The following is a 20,244-nucleotide window of genomic DNA, read 5'->3' as shown; positions in this document are numbered from 1 at the left end:
AAAGACCGAAGTCATGCACCAGCCTGCCCCTCATGCACTGTACACAGGACCGAAAATCACACTCAAAGGACACAAACTACAGGCAGTGGACCAGTTTACTGACCTTGGCAGCACCCTCTCCCGAGCAGTGACTATTGATACAGAAGTTAACTGCAGAATAGCAAAGACAAGTTCTGCTTTCGGTAGACTGCGCTCCACTGTATGGGAATGTTGAGGAATCAGTCCAGCAACAAAACTGAAGGTCTACAGAACCGTGGTACTCACTACCCTCCTGTATGCCTGTGAAACGTGGACTGTGTATCGAAGGCATGCAAGACAGCTCAACCATTTCCACATGACTTGTCTTCGCAGAATATTAGGCATCAGATGGCAAGATAAAGTACCAGACACTAAGTTCTCTCGAGAGCAAGTCTACCATCAGTCCACACACTGCTGGTGAGAGCACAGACCCAGTGGGCAGGTCATGTCATCCACATGCCGGACGAGCGCATACCCAAGCAGCTCCTTTTTGGGGAACTCTCTGCTGGAAGATGCTCGCATGGAGGGCAGAAGAAACGTTACAAGGACACACTAAAGGCCTCCCTGAAGTCATTTGACATAGACACAACCTCCTGGGAAATGCTGGCACAAAACCGCCCTACCTGGCGCGGCCTCATCCACAAGGGCCGTCAAGCTTACAAAGCAAGGCGCATTGCTGAAGCACAACATAAGCGCGAGCTGCGCAAGTCCTGAGCCACCAGCGCAACAACTGCAGAGCCTACACACGTCTGCCCAACGTGTGCCAGGACATCCCGTGCCCTAATTGGCCTGACCAGTCATCTTCGGACACACATCGCATCCAGTCTCAAAGTGACTAATGGTGTCAAGGTCTTCATCAACGACAATGGACAAACCACATATTCCTGGAATCATTCTCGTGAATCTTCTCTGAACCCTCTCCAATTTCTAAGATAAGGAGCCCAAAACTTCACACAATACTCCAAGTGTGGTCTCATGAGTGCCTTATAGAGTCTCAACATCACTTCCTTGCTCCTATACTCTATACCTCTAGAAATGAATGCCAACATTGCATTCGCCTTCTTCACCCCCGATTCAACCTGGAGGTTAACCATCAGGGTATCCTCCACAAGGACTCCCAAGTCCCTTTGCATCTCTGCATTTTGAATTCTCTCCCCATCTAAATAATACTCTGCCCGTTTATTTCTTCCACCAAAGTGCATGACCGTACACTGTATTTCATTTGCCACTTCTTTGCCCATTCCTCTAAACTATCTAAGTCTCTTTGCAGGCTTTCTGTTTCCTCAACACTACCCACTCTTCCACCTACCTTTGTATCATCGACAAATTTAGCCACAAGTCCATTAGTCCCATAGTCCAAATCATTGACATACATCTTAAAAAGCAGCGGTCCGAACACCAACCCCTGTGGAACTCCACTGGTAACCAGCAGCCAGCCAGAATAGGATCCCTTTATTCCCACTCTCTGTTTTCTGCTGATCAGTCAATGCTCCACCCATGTTAGTAACTCCCCTATAATTCCATGGGCTCTTATCTTGCTAAGCAGTCTCATGTGTGGCACCTTGTCAAAGGACTTCCGAAAATCCAAGTACACCACATCTACTACATCCCCTTTGTCTACCCTGCTTGTAATTTCCGCAAAAAAACTGCAGTAGGTTTGTCAGGCAGGATTTTCCTTTCAGAAAACCATGCTGGCTTTGGCCCAAGTAGTCACGTGCCTCCAGGTACTCCGTAATCTCATCCCTAACAATCGATTCCAACAACTTCCCAAGCGCTGATGTCAGGCTAACAGGTCTACAGTTTCCTTTTTGCCGCCTCCCACCCTTCTTAAATAGCAGAGATAAATTTGCAATTTTCCAGTCATCTGGTACAATGCCAGAATCTATCGATTCTTGAAAGATCATTGTTAATGCCTCTGCAGTCTCTCCAGCTACTTCCTTCAGAACCTGAAGGTGCATTCCTTCAAGTCCAGGAGATTTATCCACCCTTAGACCATTAAGCTTCCTGAGCACCTTCTCAGTCTTAACTTTCACTGCACATACTTCACTTCCCTGACACTCTTGAATGTTCGGTATACTGCAGATGACTTCCACTGTGAAGAATGATGCAAATTATGCATTCAGTTCCTCTGCTATCTCTGCGTCTCTCATTACAATACCTCCAGTGTCATTTCCTATTGGTCCTAAATCTATCCTCAACTCTCTTTACCCTAAAAACGCTTTTAGTATCTTCCTTGATATGAGTCACCAGCTTCCTTTCATAATTCATCTTTTCCTTCCTAATGACCTTCTTAGTTTCCTTCTGAAAGTTTTTAAAATCTTCCCAATCCTCTATCTTCCCACTAACGTTGGCTTCCTTGTATGCCCTCTCTTTTGCTTTTATTTTGGCTCTGACTTCACTTGTCAGCCACGGTAGTGTCCTTTTTCCATTCAAAAATTTCTTCTTATTTGGAATATATCTGTCTTGCACTTCCCTCATTTTTCACAGAAACTCAAGCCATTGCTGCTCTGCTGTCCTTCCTGCTTGTGTCCCTTTCCAGTCAACTTTGGCCAGTTCCCCTCTCATGCCATTGTAATTTCCTTTATTCCACTGAAATACCAACATATTGGAATTTAGTTTCTCCTTCTCAAATTTCAAAGTGAACTCAATCATATTGTGATCACTGTTCCTTTAGGGTTCCTTAACCTTAAGCTCTCTTATCACCTCCAGATCATTGGACAACACCCAATTCAGCACAGCTGACCCTCTAGTGGGCTCAACAACAAGCTGTTCTAAAAAGGTATCCCTAGGCATTCTGCAAATTCTCTCTCTTCAGGTCTAGTACTGGCCTGGTTTTCCCAATCCACTTTCTTGTTAAAATCCCTAAAGATTATCATGACATTGCCCTTCTGACATGCCTTTTCTATCTCCTGCTCTAATTTGTAATCCACATCCCAGCTGCTGTTTGGAGGCCTGTATACAACTGCCATTAGGGTTCTTTTACCCTTGCCATTTCTTAACTCAACCCACAGAGACTCTACACCTTCTGATCCTATGTCATCCCTTTCTAATGATTTAATATTATTTCTTATACACAGGGCCACACCATCCCCTCTGCCTACTAATCTATCTTTCCGATACACCATATATCCTTGGACGATCAGCTCCCAATGGCAGCCGTCCTTTAGCCAAGTTTCAGAGATGGCCACAACGTCATACTTGCCAATCTGTAGCTGAATTTCAAGATCGTCTATTTTATTTCTTATGCTGCATGCATTCAAATATAACACTTTCAGTCCAGTATTTGTTGCTTTCTGTTTTAACGTACCACGCCTCTATTGCCCTGTAATTCATCCCACTGGCTGTGACTATGCCTCATTTCCTGCCTGTCCTTTCTATCATCTCTGTTGCATGCTATCTTTGATTTATTTCTGTTTTCCCCTTCCTCAGCCTTTCACTCTGGTTTCCATCCCCCTGCCAATTTAGTTCAAACCCTCCCTAACAGCTCTATTAAACCTGCCTGCTAGGATATTGGACCCCTTTGGGTTCAGGTGTAACCTACCCTTTTTGTACAGGTCGTACCTCTCCCAGAAGAGACCCCAATGATCCAGGAACCCGAAGCCCTGCCCCCTACACCAGTCTCCCAGCCACATGTCGGAATGGGAACTGGCAGTGGAATTAAAATGGGTGACCACAGGGAGATCCTGCTTTTTCTGTCAGATGGAGCGTAGGTGCTTGGCAAAGCGGTCTCCCAGTCTATGTCAGGTCTCACAGTATATGACCCCACAGACGCACAAGTGAGCATCGCCCCACCTGGAAGGACTGTTTGGGGCCCTGAATGGTAGTGAGGGAGGAGGTGTAGGGGCAGATGTAGCACTTGTGCCGCTTACAAGGTAAGTGCCAGGAGGGGGTTCAGTGGAGAGGGACGGGTGGACAAGGGAGTCGCAGAAGGAGCGATACTTGCAGAAAGTGGGGGGAGGGAAAGATGTGCTTGGTGGTGGGATCCCGTTGGAGATGGCAGAAGTTATGGAGAATTAAGTTATGGACACAGAGGCCGGTGGGATTGTAGGTGAGGACAAGAGGAACCCTCTCCCTGGTGGGGTGGCAGGAGGATGGGGTGAGAGCAGACTTGCGCGAAACAGAGGAGATGTGGTGAGGTCAGCGTTGATGGTGGAAGAAGGGAAGCCGCTTTCTTTGAACAAGGAGGATACCTTCTTCATTCTGGATAGAAAAGCCTCATGCTAAGAGCAGCTGAGGTGGAGGCAGAGGAATTGAGAGAAGAGGATGGCATTTTTATAAGTAACAGGGTGGGAAGCAGTGTAGTCCAGGCAGCTGCCCAGATGTTGGGGGATTGTAATAGACATCAGTCGATAAACTGTCTCCAGAGATTGAGACAGAGAGATCAAGAAAGGGAAGGAGGTGTCAGAAATGGACCAGGTAAATTTGAGGGCAGTGTGGAAATTGGAGGCAAAGTTGATGAAGTCGATGAGCTCCGCATGGGTGCAGGAATCAGCACCAACACAGTCATCAATGGATACAGAACACAATAATAATAAAAAGCTTAATAAATATAAATATATTAGATAGCTCATATACATACTCATCCTAATGCTACAATGCAGTCAATAGCTGTGCTCTGATGTTGGCAAGATTATTTGGCATGTAGCTGGCAATAATGAGTCATGAAGCCCTCCCTGGAGAGTACCACAGGATGCCTCTGTGTGATCCAAACATCATAGTCCCATTGCAGAGACCAGTAATAATATGCCACTTAATCACAAGAGACCAGAAACTAAGAAATGTGAATGAATAACATACAAATGAATTGCACAACACCTATTTATTTTTGTAATGAATTGATTTCCTTTCAGATGTTTTCTGAATCGGATTTCATTCAATGTCACTTCAAAGAGAAATTATGTTCTAAGGATACACCACTTATAATGTTCAGTTAGTTAAGTTGTGACTTTAAATCTTAATTTGGCACACTAAAATGATTAATAATAATCCTTTGGAGATGCCACTAAATTATTATTGTCATTTTCATTCTTCCCCCTTAAAATGGGATTCTGAATATTATTTAGAAACATAGAAACATAGTAAACCTACAGCACAATACAGGCCCTTCAGCCCACAAAGTTGTGCCGAACATGTACTTACTTTAGAAATTACCTAGCATTACCCATAGCCCTTTATTCTTCAAGCGCCATGTACCTATCCAGAAGTCTCTTAAAAGATCCTTTCGTATCTGCCTCCACCACCCACGCCGGCAGCCCATTCCACGCACTCACCACTCTCTGCATAAAAACCTTACCCCTGATACCTCCTCTGTACCTTCTTCCAATCACCTTAAAACTGTGCCCTCTCATGTTATCCATTTCAGCCCTGGTAAAAAGCCTCTGACCGTCCATGTGATCAAGGCCTTTCATCACCTTATACACCTCTATCAGGTCAGCTCTCAACCTCTGTCGCTCCAAGGAAAAAAGGCAGAGCTCACTCAACCTATTTTCATAAGGCATGCTCCCCAATCCAGGCAACATCTTTATAAGTCTCCTCTGCACCTTTTCTATGGTTTCTACATCCTTCCTGTAGTGAGGCGACCAGAACTGAGCACAGTACTCCAAGTGCAGTCTGACCAGGGTCCTATATAGCTGCAACATTACCTCTTGGCTCTTAAACTCAATCCCACGGTTGATGAAGGACAATGCACCGCGTACCTTCTTAACCACCGAGTCAACCTGCATAGCAGCTTTGAGTGTCCTATGGACTCAGATCCCAAGATCCCTCTGATCCTCCACACTGCCAAGAGTCTTACCATTAATACTATATTCTGCCATCATAATTGACCAACCAAAATGAACCACCTCACACTTATCTGGGTTGAACTCCATCTGCCACTTCTAAGCCCAGTTCTGCATCCTATCACTGTCCCGTTGCAACATCTGACACACTATCCACAACACCCCAACCTTTGTGTCATCAGCAAATTTACTAACCCATCCCTCCACTTCCTCATCCAGGTCACTTAAAAAATTCACAAAGATAAGGGGTCCCAGAACAGATCCCTGAGGCACACCACTGGTCACAGGCCTCCACGCAGAATATGACCCATCTACAGCCACTCTTTGCCCTCAGTGGGCAAGCCAATTCTGGATCCACAAAGCAATGTCCCTTTGGATCCCATGCCTCCTTATTTTCTCAATAAGCCTTGCATAGGGTATCTTATCAAATGCCTTGCTGAAATCCATATACACTACATCTACTACTCTACCTCATCAATGTGTTTAGTCACATCCTCAAAAATTCAATCAGGCTCATAAGGCATGACCTACCTTTGACAAAGCCATGCTGACTATTGCTAATCATATGATGCCTCTCCAAATGTTCATAAATCCTGCCTCTCAGGATTTTCTCCATCAACTTACCAACCACTGAGGTAAGACTCACCAATCTATAATTTCCTGGGTTATCTCTACCCCCTTTCTTGAATAAGGGAACAACACCTGCAACCCTCCAATCCTTTGGAATCTCTCCCATCCCCCCAATGATGCAAAGATTATTGCCAGAGGCTCAGCAATCTCCTCCCTCACCTCCCACAGTAGCCTGGGGTACATCTCATCTGGTCCTGGTGTCTTATCCAACTTGATGCTTTCCAAGCTCCAGCACATCTTCTTTCTTAATATCTTATGTCATGTATCATGTGCCACACATGAGGCTACTTAACAAGATAAGAGCCCATGGAATTACGGGAAAGTTACATACGTGGATAGAGCGTTGGCTGATTGGCAGGAAACAGAGAGTGGGAATAAAGGGATCCTATTCTGGTTGGCTGCCAGTTACCAGTGGTGTTCCACAGGGGTCCATGTTGGGGCCGCTTCTTTTTACATTGTACATCAACGATTTGGATTATGGAATAGATGGCTTTGTGGCTAAGTTTGCTGACAATACGAAGATAGGTGGAGGGGCCGGTAGTGCTGAGGAAACGGAGAGTCTGCAGAGAGACTTGGATAGATTGGAAGAATGGGCAGAGAAGTGGCAAATGAAGTACAATGTTGGAAAGTGTACGGTTATGCACTTTGGCAGAAAAAATAAACGGGCAGACTATTATTTAAATGGGGAAACAATTCAAAGTTCTGAGATGCAACGGGACTTGGGAGTCCTCGTACAGGATATCCTTCAAGTTAACCTCCAGGTTGAGTCAGTAGTGAAGAAGGCGAATGCAATGTTGGCATTCATTTCTAGAGGAATAGAGTATAGGAGCAGGGATGTGATGTTGAGGCTCTGTAAGGTGCTGGTGAGACCTCACTTGGAGTACTGTGGGCAGTTTTGGTCTCCTTATTTAAGAAAGGATGTGCTGACGTTGGAGAGGGTACAGAGAAGATTCACTAGAATGATTCCGGGAATGAGAGGGTTAACATATGAGGAACGTTTGTCCGCTCTTGGACTGTATTCCTTGGAGCTTAGAAGAATGAGGGGAGACCTCATAGAAACATTTCGAATGTTGAAAGGCATGGACAGAGTGGATGTGGCAAAGTTGTTTCCCATGATGGGGGAGTCTAGTACGAGAGGGCATAACTTAAGGATTGAAGGGTGCCCATTTAGAACAGAAATGCGAAGACATTTTTTTAGTCAGAGGGTGGTGAATCTATGGAATTTGTTGCCACGGGCAGCAGTGGAGGCCAAGTCATTGGGTGTATTTAAGGCAGAGATTGATTGGTATCTGAGTAGCCAGGGCATGAAAGGTTATGGTGAGAAGGCGGGGGAGTGGGACTAAATGGGAGAATGGATCAGCTCATGATAAAATGGCGGAGCAGACTCGATGGGCCGAATGGCCAACTTCTGCTCCTTTGTCTTATGATCTTATGATCTTTATGCTTAAGGTTTTCAGTCTGCTGTAAATTATCCCTACAATTGCCAAGATCTTTTTCTGTAGTCAATACTGAAGAAGAGTACTCATGAAGTACCTCTACTATCTCTTCTGGTTCCATACACACTTTTCCACTGTCACAATTGATTGGTCCTATTCTCTCACATCTCATCCTCTTGCTCTTCACATACTTGTAGAATGCCTTGGGGCTTTCCTTAATCCTGCTCGTCAAGGCCTTCTCATGGCCCCTTCTGGCTCTCCTAATTTCATTCTTAAACTCCTTCCTGCTATCCATATAATCTTCTAGATCTTTATCATTACCTAATTCTTTGAACCTTTCACAAGCTTTTCTTTTCTTCTTGACTGGATTTTCAACAGGTTTGTACACCACAGTTCCTGTACCCTACCATCCTCTCCCTGTCTCAATGGAACGTACCTATGAAGAACGCCATACAAATATCCCTTGAACATTTGCCACATTTCTGACGTACATTTCCCTAAGAACATCTGTTCCCAATTTATGCTTCCAAGTTCCTGCCTGATAGCTTCATATTTCCCCTTACTCCAATTAAACACTTTCCTAACTTGTCTGTTCCTATCTCTCTCCAATGCTATGGTAAAGGAGATAGAATTGTGATCACTATCTCCAAAATGCTCTCCCACTGAGAGACCTGACACCTGACCAGGTTCATTTCCCAATACCAGATCAAGTACAGCCTCTCTTCTTGTAGGCTTATCTACATATTGTGTCAGGAAACCTTCCTGAACACACCTAACAAACTCCACCCCATCTGAACCCCTTGCTCTCGGTATATTGATAGGGAAAGCAGTATTTGGGAAATTAAAATCTCCCAGCGTGACAACCTTGTTATTATTACACCTTTTCAGAATCTGTTTCCCTATTTGCTCCTCGATGTCCCTGTTACTATGGGGTGGTCTATAAAAAACACCCAGTAGAGTTATTGACCCCTTCATGTTCCTAACTTCCACCCATGGAGACTCAGTAGACAATCCCTCCATGATTTCCTCCTTTTCTGCAGCCATGAATCTATCTCTGATCAGCAGTGCCATGCCCCCACCTTTTTGCCTCCCTCCCTGTCCTTTCTGAAACATCTAAAGCCTGGCACTCGAAGTAATCATTCCTGATCCTGAATCATTCAAGTCTCTGTAATGGCCACAACATCATTGCTCCAAGTACTGATCCACACTCCAAGCTCATCCACTTTGTTCACGATGCTTCTTGAATTAAAATAGACACATCTCAAACCATCGGTCTGAGCGTATCCGTTCTCTATCACCTGTCTGTCCTCCCTCTCACACTGCCTACAAGCTTTCTCTATTTGTGAGACAAGCGCCCCTTCCTTTATCTCTTCAGTTCAGTTCCCACTCCCCAGCCATTCTAGTTTAAACTCTCCCCAATAGCCTTAGCAAACCTCCCTGCCAGGATATTGGTCCCCCTTGGATTTTAGTGCAACCCATCCTTTTTGTTCAGATCACGCTCGCCCCAAAAGAGATCCGAATGATCCAGAAATCTGAATCCCTGCCGCCTGCTCCAATCCCTCAGCCACACATTTATCCTCCACTTCGCTCTATTCCTATACTCACTGTCGCGTGGCACAGGCAGTAATCCCGAGATTACTACCTTTGAGGTCCTGCTTCTCAACTTCCTTCTTAACTCCCTGTAGTCTGTTTTCAGAACCTTCTCCCTTTTCCTACCTATGTCATTTGGTACCAATATGTACCTCGACCTCTGGCTGTTCACCTTCCCACTTCAAGATATCGTGGACACGATCAGAAATATCCCAAACCTTGGCACCTGGGAGGCAAACTACCATCCGTGTTTCTTTCCTGTGTCCACAGAATTGCCTGTCTGACCCCATAACTATCGAGTCCCCTATCACTACTGCTATCCTCTTCCTTTCCGTACCCTTCTGAGCCACAGGGCCAGACTCTGTGTCAGAGGTGTGGTCACTGTTGCTTCCCCCAGGTAGGTCATCATCCCCAGCAGTACTCAAACAGGAGTACTTATTGTTAAGGGGAACAACCATATGGTACTCTCTAGTATCTGACTCTTGTCCTTCCCTCTCCTGACTGTTACCCACTTATCTGTCTCCCTACGCCCCGGTGTGACTAGTTGCCTATAGCTCCTCTCTATCACCTCCTCACTTTCCCTGACCAGACAAAGGTCATCGAGCTGCATCTCCAGTTCCCTAACCCGGTCTCTAAGGAGCTGCAGCTCAACGCACCTGGCGCAGATGTGGCCGTCCAGGAGGCTGGGAGTCTCCCAAATATCCCACATCTGACACCCAGTACAGAACACCAGCCTCACAGACATACTTCCTGTTTCTATTCTTCACAAGTAACCTACCTCACCTCCACCCATTATCGCCTAAGCCCCGTTGAGCCAAAGCCTTCCTACTCTGTCTCCCTCTACTCTGACATCCGCTCTATAAAGCTGTCTTCTTTGTAATTGAACAAATCCTCCCAAAGTCATATTTACTTAAATAAGATACAAATTATGTACATTGCCTAGGATAACAGTTATGTATTACAAATGTCTCTGATTTGTTTTAACTAGCTAAACTAGCAAGTTTCAACCGGTACCAAAAACTCAGGAATCTACAAAAGAAAATAACTTGGGAAACAAAGAAAGCAAGATGTCAAAAGAAGGAGTAGCAATAGGAGTAGCCAAATGATTGGTCATAAAGATGGTTTAAAGCATGCTTTTTGAAAGGAGTAATAGAAGTTAGTAAGAAGGAAGTATTTAGAGATGACAGCCCAAAATGCAAGGTCTGAACGTCTAAAGCAATAAACACCTAAGGTGGGGTAAAAAATTAATATGAACCTGGAGCCAAAACATTGTAAAGTTGGTGCAGTGATTACTCGAACTGTGGATGATTGCAGATAAGGAGATGACAAAGTCAATGAACACAGGGACAAAGGATTTAAGTTTGTGGCAATTTTAACCGTGCAATACATAGAACAATATTCACTTCATAACTGGCACCCATTTGGTCCATCAAGTCTGAGCAGGGTCTTGGAGAAATCCCATTAATCCTAACTATTTCTTTGTGAACTGATTCTATCTCACCTGTCCATCAACTCCCTTCTGATGAGTACAGATGGTGATGATCACCACAATGGCAACAACTTATCAACGGCATCATCTGAGTAACTACTGAGCATCTGAGAAGATGGTCCCACAATTACCTTCAGTCTGTCAAAAGGAGAAGATACTGTTTCATTTGCGTCAGCTAAACGTACAATAGAGTTGCAGCTGCATATTGTATTTACAAATTCAGTTTCTGTTAACTTGAGATAAAAATCATTACCTTGTCTGTACACCTAGAAAGGATACAGAACAAATCACCACATAAAGTATGCAGCACATCAATTATCTGTGTTTAACCTATGTTTCCTTTTACTTCTGCAGAAGCCACTGCAAAATAGAAGATGGAATCTGCTGAGTTTAGAGGCTGTATGTTCCTGCTCTTCAAGAAAGCTACATATTCAATGCCATGTCCTGCCTAGAATGAATATATTAATTGATTCTCAAATTCTAGACTAAGACAATAATTGGCAACATGAAACATGACAAAAATGTAATTTATTGATCTCTATATACAGCAAAGCTGAAGTGTTTCCCTTGTCAACTAATAAGCCAATACCTTAAATCTTAACTTCGCTCCTGAAGATAAAAATGTTAAACCAATGCATAGCTGTTTGCCACTAAACTTTATGGGGTAGTTAGGCTGGCTTTTCAGCATTTAGGGTGGTGGTGGGATTGGGGGAGAGGTAGGTAAATGGTGGAGGTGTGACTGCTCAGAATTCCTGAGTGCAGACTAAAGCCCAATTTACACTTCTGCATCAAATGTACGCCGTAGGTACCGCATACCCTACGCCGTAGGGTGACGTGCACCTCCCCAAAAATGTAACTCATGCGTCGCGGCGACGCAGACCGCAACACCTGTTATTGGTCCACTTGGTAGCTTCGCATTTCCACATACGCATTTCCAGTTGCTTTTCTCCGCCATGTCTGTACACTGATGCGAAATAAATGGTTGGAGACGATGAACCTAATCGTCAAATCTACCTGCCGACGTCCGAAAATATTTGAAATGCATTTCCTCGTCCATGTCTCCCATGAAGAAACTCAACACAGTGGCAGCGAAACCCCACCGCCAACTAGTGTTTTGGCAGTGAATTGCAGAGCGACGCAGACACAACTATGCATGCTCGCTACGGCGTAGGGTTACGCAAAAGTATAAATCAGGCCTACAGCGTAGCCTGTACGCACAAGTATAAATCAGCCTTAAGAGCCTGTGCTTTCCACTGAACGCGGTTCGCATACCAGAGTCCTAATGATTTCAATGATATCAAACCACTTCCTGGAGAAACCTAGGCAGATTATTTTATTGGTTTTAATTCGGTTAGTTTAAAAATGTTTTATTATATTTAAATATTTTTTAAAGTTGTTAGCAAATTATGTCATGTTAATAATATTAAGTGCTATTATATTTTCTTTATTAATTCCAGAGTGATTTTGAATGTGAGTAGCAAAGGCTGCAAGAAACCAGTGAGCTTATTCATAAAGTATGAACAACTCTGATCATGTCAACTGGATGCCTGACTCATGTCTCCCCAAACAGATCCTTTACTCCCAGTTGAAGGAAGGCCAGTGAGCCCTTGGAGGGCAAAGGAAACACTTCAAAGATAACATCAAAATCAGCCTGAAGAAATGCAACATTACATCTAAAAGCTGGAAAACACACCTGGAGGAAATCTGTTCAAGAGAGAGCTGTGCTACATGAGAACCATTTCCACTGCGCCACAGAGAACAATCAGCAACTGCAAAAGTAGAGGCTGTGCGACCAAAAGACCCAGCCACTAACCACAACCACCACTTTACTTGTGTCCACGCTGCACTAGAATACGTGGATCCTGGATCAGCCTCTACAGCCACCTGAGGGCCCAGCAGCAGACAACCCCCTCTTAGCAGAACATCATACTCGACTCCCAGTACTACTATTCAAGCACTTGTTGCAAAAGGCATATATTATACATGCAAACAAAGTATGCTAAATTGCCTAGTTAAGAGTTGCATGGCATGGAAAAACAAAACCTTAATACTCATGGGGATTATACCTTTTCAAAGGTAAATACATAGAATGAATGACTGTATCTATACAAATTATTTGAAGTGCTGCCATTTATATTCCAAACAGCACTTTGTATGTTTGGCATCAATACAGATAGACATTCTTTGAATTAACAGCCTGTACTGGCAGTAGGGTAGTTCGCGATCTTGTGAAATTAGTCTAAAAAATGATTATACTATAAAAGCCAAGTAACTTATTTCCTGTATTCTACTCACGGCTATTTATTAGTTGAGTAACAATGTAACTGTTTATTTATGATTCCTGTTTAGTTTACATCATTGCTAAATTATTTTATGGATTCACAATATCTTTAAATCATCTTTATAAATTTACAGACAGAATTCTTTGACAAGCCATACAAATGATATTTATTGTGCTACTAAAATAGTTACGCACTAAAATAATTATCTCTTAATATACTGAACTTCATTTCATTAACTAGGCTTTCAATAGTAGAAGCACATTCTGGTGACAAACAATCTTGGCAATTCTTTTTATGGGCAATGAAATATTAGACTATCATCATATTAGCAGCTGCTTTTTAACAATTATTTTTTAGTTGTTCTGACATTATGATAAGCGAACTTAATTATTAGGTATAATAAAATAATACCATCTATTAAATATATTAATTTTCATTCTCAAAAAGCAAGAGTAACAGAAATCTAGACTTTCCATTTACAGAATATAGTATATTGGCTAACAGCAAATCTATATTACATAATCTATCTTCATGTAACATGTGTTCAGTCCAAAAATGAACATTGAGAACGGTGTGTCTGGCTGTTTCTAGCGATGTTTCTGTAGTAAGATTAAGCAAGTAAATTGGTGCCTGCAGCCATATTGTGACACATTGACTTCAGAACAACAGATATCCAGATGAAGGGTCTTGACCTGAAAGGTTGACTGTCCATTTCCCTCCACAGATGCTGAATGCCTCCAATGTTTATTATGTGTTTCTCAAGATTTCAGTATCTGCAGTCTCTTGTGTCTCCAGAGACATTTCCAAAATATATATGGAAATTAAGTAAGTTCTTACTATAGAATGTAACATTTCCGGCAAATTAATAGTTTCAAAACTGTCAGAAACAGTTCTTTGATTTATGTTTGTTGTATGGGATGAGTGAATGTGAATCAAGAGAGCTGGAAGATAATGTGAGCTATGATAAGTTATGCGCATATAAACGAGAATTGTTTGAGGGAAAATACGTGATACAGCTTCTTCAGTAAACATATGGGGCAATGCAGCTAATTTGCTATTCTGCTTTCTTTATGGGAAGTTAAACTCATTAGGAGTAAGTTTGGAAAATCAGTTCCATTTCTTAGCTTACTGTTCATGGAATCACAGAATTAACCTGGTGATATTTGTTTCTAACTAAAATCATACTTCTCCCTAACCGCCAGCAAGTTATCTGAATGTTACATGAGTAACAGAACTCATCAATTCCAATTGCTTATTTTAATATACATTCCCTATTGAATTTCACACATTTAACAATATTTGTAAAATATTGTTCATCCAATAACTGATGATGAACTTCACAAAAAAATCAGTACACATTTAAAATATAAAAAGGCAAGGTTTAAAAAGGATGTCCATCCCTTTATCCTGTTAAACCCATCCCTGTTTCTACAGACAAAAACAATCTCAAAAAGTAACTCAATCATTTTCATCTGCTGAAACAAAGTAGGGATTAATCCCAAGGAGAATCAAGAAAGTCTTAAAATATTCATTCACCTTTACAGCTTGTTGTCCTCACTACCTCAGCAACACAGAAACCACTGGGATCAACCATCAGCTATATATTCAGTGGACAAAGTCCATGTTATTGAAAGCTGAAGCATAAGACTAGAAGATCCATGGATGAATTACGGGGACAACAATTGGGTTGGAACAACAGGTCAGGGCCGGGTTGGGCAAGAAGGCGCATGGCCTGATCCAGGCTCACTGAAGTAAGCACAACCCCACCAGAGAATATAGCCTCAGTTCTTCTATTGCTGAATGTCATCTCATGGTTTACAACGCCATCACCCATAATTGTGCCAATGCAGCCTGTAGACTCCCACAGTCCAAAAACATTCCGATTGGTAGGTTAAGTGGTCTTTGTAAATTGTCCCGTGATTAGGCAAAGGTTATATTGGGGCTGCTGGGTGGTGGTGCTAGTACACCTATTCCACACTATACTGCATTAAATAAATAAATACAACATCTTTTTATAGAGGGTCCCTTCAGACAAAAATGCATGGCAGGATTACCTCTAGTGTTATACCAATGCTCTCCATGGGCATGCCAACACAATCCTCACCCATACCTGCATTTGTTCTGAAATATTTTCTGTTGAAAGTCTCAAAATAGTCCAACACTGGCTATTTCTCCTTTCTGTCTTAGTTATGGTGGATGACTGACAGCCAGTCTAACATCTTTCTGGCTTTGGTTACTGCAGAGATTTTCAAAGAACCAACTGGCTACAAAACATACTTGGAGTGGCAAACATCAGTAAATTTCTGAAAAAAAATCTAAATACGTAACTTATGTTGTGTTCCCCTCTATGAAATTATATTCTCTCCCCATGCCTAACTTATTTACTTTATTTTAAATTCTTGCAGAGCAGATGGGCATCCCCTGGCCTTATGTCGAGAAGGTTGTCTCCCCTTGATCCTACTTTGCGACTCTGGTCAGGAGTGGACACAGTCTTAATGCAACACTCTGTAGAATAACAAAAGGTGATACATCTGCCCTATAATATCTGCAGAACAAAGGAACTTCTAACACGGGTGCCTATTCTAACTCATAGCAAGGAACACAGTCGCAAAGTACATAATCATGTATTTAAATCACTGCATTCCTTGACCTCATGATTCATTGTACAATTCACCACAGCGTGCAGATTGTTTCAATCAGATACCCCATTTATGTCTGATCAATAAACAAAAGCAAATTTATCTCCACAATTAAGCAGGAAGTTGCTTAAAATTTCAACATCATTGAAGCAATAAAACAGAATATGCAAAAGAAAAAGTTCCACGCCACCACTCTGTGATCCTCGTAATGAAGGGACATTCAGAACATTAGCTTTCATTTGCATTGCAATTTAAAATCAAACAAAAGGAGCAAGCTTTTAATCCCAAAAACTAATTAGCACACTGCCTATTTGTTATGAATTGCTTCTAGGTTTTATTGCTGCCTGACAGAATTGCCAAGTTATATATTAATACTGGTACTATATAAACTGTACAATGGCCTTTTAGCTTGACTTTGATCGATTGTGAGCCAATCGGATAAAGCATCTTTTTGATTCGTAAATAGGAATAAAGGGCTGTGCTTACATAATGAGCTAGGACTATCACACGCAGGTCAATACCTCGGGGTTAACATAGCAGCCCCATTGTGAACTGTAAAATACTATTATATTCAAAAAATACCACAACTGTGAGAGTCAATGGCAAGGCTGGTGTTTAGTCTCCATTTCTAATTGGCTTTGAAGTAGGTGACTTGCTGAGAGATACTTCAGAAGGTAGACAAGAGTCAACCACATTGGTCTAGTAGTAGTTCAACCACAGAGTTGAGTGTGATGTTCTCCTCAGGGGTTGTCTATCGGTGAGTCCTCACTTGGCTGTAGAGGCTGAGCCATGATTCACATATTGTGGTGCAATGTGGGCAAGAGTATGTGGTGGCTGTTGTTAGTGGTTGTATCTTTTGGTTTCTCCTTTCATAGCTGCCACTTGTTCTCTGCGGCACAGCAGAAACTGTTCTCAATAGATTTCCTCCGGGTGTATCGAGTGCAATGTCTTCCCAGTTTTTAGATGTAATCTTGAATTCGTGAGGCTGATTTTGATGCTATCTTTGAAATGTTTCCTATGCCAACCAGGGACTCGCTGATCTTCCTTCAACTGAGAGTAAGTGAATTGTTTGGGGAGGCGTGAGTTAGGTATCTGGATGACATGACTATCCATCGGAGTTGGTGTTGCTTTATCATGGTGGAGATGCGGTTCATGTTGGCCTCCTCCAGTAAGCTGGTGTTAGTGCATCTGTCCTCCAGCTGATCCACAAATTATTTTGTAAGGATCTTTGTAACAGTGGGGGGGGGGGGCGCGGATGAGACGTTTTAGATTGCGAGCAGGGAGCTAGCTAAAATGGTCTAATCCAAGGGGTCTGACGTCTGCAGTGAGCTCCCTATTTGAAACGTGACACTGATGTACAAGGCAAGAAGCTGAGTTGACTCTGGTCGGATTTCTTAATTGACCACTGGTTTCACAATTTTTATGAATACCAAGGTGGAGCTATTCTCTGGGTTGAAGTACAGAAGAGGATTGGTCATCATTACTTTCTGACTGGAGAGACATAAACTTTCTCCAGGGGTCAGGGCTGAGATGGCTCAACAAATATTAAAGGAGAAATTTTGAAGGTGTGCAAAAATTGGGAACATGGTTAAGATAGTTATGAATAACATGAGCAGAATGGAGAGAGCTTTACAGAAGAAGTTAATGGTGTTAAAGTGTGAGATAAAGCCCTTTGGTAGAAGAGGGAGAGCACTTTTGTGTTCAAACGTTCTCCTTCCCATACCTGAGTAAGAACTGCATAGTCAGAGGGTCAGCACAGACTTTCAAGTTTTAAGAGAGGTGATACCACTGAGAATCCAGAAGTAATTAGTCAGACTTAATTAAGTAGAACATAGAATAGTACACCACAATACAGGCCCTTCGGCCCACAATGTTGTGCTGACCCTCAAACCCTGCCTCCCATGTAACCCCCCACCTTAAATTCCTCCATATATCTGTCTAGTAGTCTCTTAAACTTCACTAGTGTATCTGCCTCCACCACTGACTCAGGCAGTGCTTTCTACGCACCAAACACTCTGAGTAAAAAACCTTCCTCTAAAATCCCCCTTGAACTTCCAACCCCTTACTTTAAAGCCATGTCCTCTTGTATTGAGCAGTGGTGCCCTGGGGAAGAGACGCTGGCTGTCCACTCTATCTATTCCTCCTAATATCTTGTATACCTCTATCATGTCTCCTCTCATCCTCCTTCGCTCCAAAGAGTAAAGCCCTAGCTCCCTTAATCTCTGATCATAATGCATACTCTGTAAACCAGGCAGCATCCTGGTAAATCTCCTCTGTACCCTCTCCGATGCTTCCACATCCTTCCTATAGTGAGGCGACCGCAAGTAGGAGAGGATTATTTTTAAATCACAGTTGAGCCAGGAGTAACCACTGATGGTCCTATGCCCGACATGCAGTAATTTCTCAGCAAATTGCCATAGGGAGCTCTGAAAGAAATACAATGGGTCCAATTTTGTAGGCTGTACTGCCTGGATTAAAAGAGGGATGCAGCAAAATCCATAATATAAGGTTCAAAAATTGAAATAGAGAAATATTCGAACAAGATGAATATTAGAGAGCAAAACCTGTCAGAATGTTATTAACTGGGTCTGGTGTGGTTCAAAGAGTCAGGTAACCTCCTGTTCTGTAAGCCCTGTTCACCAATCTAGGTAACAATATTATCTCACCTTACAGCACAAGCACATGATATAGGTTACCACAATTATGAAAAGAAACAATAATAACTTCTAAATACATAATCAATATGGCCAGATATTTTTGAATCAGAAAAAAAGCATTAATATCGAGCAAGACATCTTTACATTTTACATGATTATTCAGATGTTCTTCCTTTAAATCAACACTAACTTGTCAGAGTAAGAACAGTTCTAGAAGAGCCACTACAGGGCTGCTCTTGATGCAGTCCTGGGAATGAAACTAATTGGTGATCCCACTGTCAGCCTTATTCTAGTAAACCCAGCAGCGTTGTGGTTGCCAGTGGGATGGCCCTTGACTTTGGTAGAGGAAGGACAATCCCAGATATGCTGAGCCAACTTCTGACTTATAGCTGACTTATAGCTTATAGCTGCTTTGAGGTAATGGCAAGAATGTGAAGATTCATTACTCGATATAATTGCAGCCACACAGTAACTCCATCACAATTAATTCCATTATATTCCCACCGACTATCTCATAATGAAAGGAGCAAATCTTAACATAATAGATGTTAGGAAGTTTTCAGCTCCTTCTTCAACCCCAACAAAGATTTCATAATATTAGCCATGGGTGAAACTGATCTCTTCTTTCATAGGATTTCAATTTCCATGGGAATTCTTCAACTTACCTGCCCTAACCATAGTGCAAAAACAGAGATGCAAGAGATCTTTGTAAGTTTTATGATGACTTAACTTCAGCTGTAGATGGTGCAGGGGTGGGAGGAGTTGATACTCCTATTAAATACTAAGTTCAGGAACCAGGGGCTGAGAATTAAAATTAGGAGGATCAAAAGGAAACACAGAAAATGAACACAATTTCAGTGGGGAAGAGTAATGGAGCAATAGAACCAGCTGGCAGAAATGGGAAAGCAAGGAACATTTTGAAAAATGAAAAAAAGACATGGGATGACTAGCTTCAGAATTTCAGAAAAGTGTAATCAACATACTTTGAAGTGTGGTTGTCATCCTGTAATCATACCTTAATTTAAAAGTGCTGCAAGTATTGTACAGATTACCGTGTTAATGATGCTGGGTCTTTTTTTTGAAGCATGGATAGACACCATCCTAACCCAAAAAAAAGTGTTCTGAAGTACAACCACCCTACCACAAAATCACTGAAATTTACAGCAGAGACAGGGGTCATTTGGCCCACTGTGTCTGTGTTATTTTCTAACTAAGGTATATCCTCCAAATAGTGGAAACATCTTATTTGCTGACTCCCAAATTGTCAGAGTCTAGTTAGAGAATAATACTTGACGGTGCCATGCTATAACCACAAAGAGATAGTTAGCAAGACGATCCCAAGGTGAAGAATACCTGATGTAATCCTTGGTCACCTCTAAATATTTTCAGTAAGCTATGTGTAATGACTCTGACTGGCAGGGTGATTCCAAGGTCCAAGGTTCCAGGTCCATTTACTGTCAAAGTATGCAGGCTGTATACAACAACGAGATTCATCATCTCCGGGCAGCCACGAAACAAAGCAAACCAAGAAAGCCGTTCAAAAAAAAACTTTCAACAGTTTTATGTAACAAGGATAAAAAACCCAGAGGTCATGTGATGAAGCAAAAGGAGATGACCATCAATCCTGCTCGGCTGTGGGCTTTGCCGAAGGTGGCCCCTCATTGCACCATTGTTTCGTTTTCACTCAGTTTGTCTGGAAGAGTCTGTTATACTGATGGAGTAG

At 42.4% G+C, this 20,244-nt stretch overlaps 1 protein-coding gene across 2 annotated transcripts in view; it reads right to left on the bottom strand.

Moving 5' to 3' along the window:
* The window catches only part of rcan2 (regulator of calcineurin 2), a 378,528-nt gene that overhangs the window by 167,414 nt on the left and 190,870 nt on the right, over positions 1–20,244 (bottom strand). The gene's annotated exons all lie outside the window — the stretch shown is intronic.

Source organism: Mobula hypostoma, chromosome 2 (genome assembly GCF_963921235.1).
Source record: "Mobula hypostoma chromosome 2, sMobHyp1.1, whole genome shotgun sequence".
Taxonomy (NCBI): Eukaryota; Metazoa; Chordata; class Chondrichthyes; order Myliobatiformes; family Myliobatidae; genus Mobula; species Mobula hypostoma.
The sequence above is the reverse complement of the archived record's forward strand: the minus strand, read 5'-3'. Positions and strand labels throughout refer to the sequence as shown.